The sequence below is a fragment of the Engraulis encrasicolus genome, chromosome 21 (assembly GCF_034702125.1).
Source record: "Engraulis encrasicolus isolate BLACKSEA-1 chromosome 21, IST_EnEncr_1.0, whole genome shotgun sequence".
Lineage (NCBI taxonomy): Eukaryota > Metazoa > Chordata > Actinopteri > Clupeiformes > Engraulidae > Engraulis > Engraulis encrasicolus.
The window spans coordinates 28,217,761-28,220,260 of record NC_085877.1 but is presented as its reverse complement, the minus strand read 5'-3'; the positions used below and the strand labels follow the sequence as shown (position 1 = coordinate 28,220,260).

Sequence of the window (2,500 nt, the reverse complement as noted above, 5' to 3'; positions counted from 1 at the left end):
CTTCGTTACTGGGCTGCGCTGTAAAAAAATACATTTTTATTAATATATAATATATATAACATATAGGCCTATATAACAGATTAATATATATACTCTGTACATAAATAATGAATGAATATACAAACCCCAACTCCGGTGAAGTTGGGACGTTTGGTAAACAGTGAATAAAATCAAAATGCTATCATTTTCAAAACATTCAATCTATTCATTAGATGGAGAATAGTGAAAAGACAACATATTAAGTGTTAAGACCAAGAACAAATATTGTTATGGGGGACATATGTACTCATTTCTAATTTGATAAATGCAACACGTCTCAAAAGAGTTGGGACGGGGATCAGTGAAATTTAGTAAACATCCAAATAAGATAAAACAACAAAGAAGAACATTTCAAAATGAATTGTACTGACGGACAATATAGCTGTCCAGGTATAAGATCATCACAGAGAGGCTGAGTCACTCAGAATTAAAGATGCAAAGGGAATAATTACCATAGTTATTACATACATTTTTGAATTTCCTTTGATTTACCACGATTGAGTGTATATAAGACATATTTTTGTTACTAAAATCATTGTATAGGTTCATGACATCATGAAATATATATTGGCTGTAGTCTCACTCTAGCACTCCAGGAATTAGAGCTATTGAAAATTGGCCATATTAAGAATGCATAATGCGTGCAAATGATACAGGGGTGTAACATTCTCCTAAGCACCTGAGCTCACTTGAAATAGACCCAGAAGACATGGGAAACTGTCCTTTGCTTACAGAAGTCAGCAGAAGTTGTAGAAGTCCATTCTTTTTGACAATAACAGAGCATTGCACATCCTGTGCTACAGTGAAAATGGACCATCCAACTTGTGTTAGTGCTAGCTTCAAAAGTCAGCCTCCATGATGGCATGCGGGTGCAGTAGTGCATTGGTTAAGATGTTCTCACTCATCTGTAGAGTTAAAAATGGGTTTTAAACAGCATGAAAAGCCACTCAGGCATTATATTTTGAAGGGAGGTCTTCGATTACTGCCACATAGTAAGGTCAAATTGCATTCTCTACTATGTTTTAACAGTTTGGCTCCATCATAAGGACCAGCAGGTGATAAAATGGTGGGTTTTTGGTCAAGACCTGTCACACTGTAAGCACTACACAAAGGAAAACATTGCAAACCATGACAAGGAATACACCCACCATTTAAGCTGGTGAAATTATGTCCAAGATAGGAATTAACACTGTTTTTTATATAAAATCATCTCATCGGTTAATGTATTTAACTGTTAAGTGTTGTCTTTTGTTTTGTTTTTAGTCTTCCTCGACACTTGCTGCCATTTATTGTCCCCGTCCCAGCTCTTTTGAGACGTGTTGGATTTATCAAATTAGAAATGAGTACATATGTCCCCCAAAACAATATTTTTTCTCGGTTTTAACACTTAATATGTTGTCTTTTCACTATTCTCCATCTAATGAATAGATTGAATGTTTTGAAAATGATAGCATTTTGATTTTATTCACTGTTTACCAAACGTCCCAACTTCACCGGAGTTGGGGTTTGTATATAAAAAAAACATCCTGTATACATATACATGCCATATACACTACCGTTCAAAAGTTTGGGGTCACCTTCATTTTACCAGTTATTGTTTTGCAATTCAAGTCGCAGACATCTTTTAAATAGCTTGAAATGGAATAATGGAAAGTACTGAACAGCCACAAGTGAAAAAAGGTTTGATTACCCATAAAATTGGTTAAACTGGACAGAAGAGTGAAATCTAACCAAGCTTTTTCACCCATTTATTACATAGAAATACTTGTTTTAGTCCATTTTTCTACAGACATGTCTTTGGTTTATCAGATAATGCATGGAACTATTGGAAAGCTCAGTGTCTGCCCTTTCCAATGGTAGGTGTATGACATTAGTTGAGTTGCCACCTCGTCCACAAATTCAAGTCAAAGCAGCTGCATGATTTTCTAGCCATCAGAATGAACCTACTTATGAATGCACGATCCATTGTCTCAGCCATGTTTTAGTGTGCAAGTCAGTGCCATACATCGTTGGAAAGTATAGATTCTCCTCTTTCAAATGATATGTATATCATCCGGCATTGTATGGATCGACAGGAGGAGACATCCACTTTTGCATGCATGGGGCTCAAAGAGCTCATTGGGCAATTCTGGACCTCATCTCATCCCGGGAATGAATTTGTAGAACCGCAACTGGCTATTATTAATGCCAAAGGTGTCACTTTCATTAGTACACCTGACTAGACACTACATTAGTAAAGGTACACTTTGATTAGTCAAAAGTTAGTGATACATTTTGGTCTATTTTATGCATTGTATATCCATTCAACAGTTACTTTTTCCAATATCAAATTGCTTATTTGTTGCATGCATTAATTTCAGGGAACAATAGAGTAGAGAGTAGAGTAGAGTAGACTTTTATTGTCACTATACAAATATAGCGAGATTATGTTTAGTAGCAACCCACAAATGGCCATAATAAC

General features: G+C 35.7%; 1 protein-coding gene across 1 annotated transcript in view; it reads left to right on the top strand.

Annotated features, from left to right (window-relative positions):
* The window catches only part of arhgef40 (Rho guanine nucleotide exchange factor (GEF) 40), an 87,557-nt gene that overhangs the window by 69,937 nt on the left and 15,120 nt on the right, over positions 1-2,500 (top strand). The gene's annotated exons all lie outside the window — the stretch shown is intronic.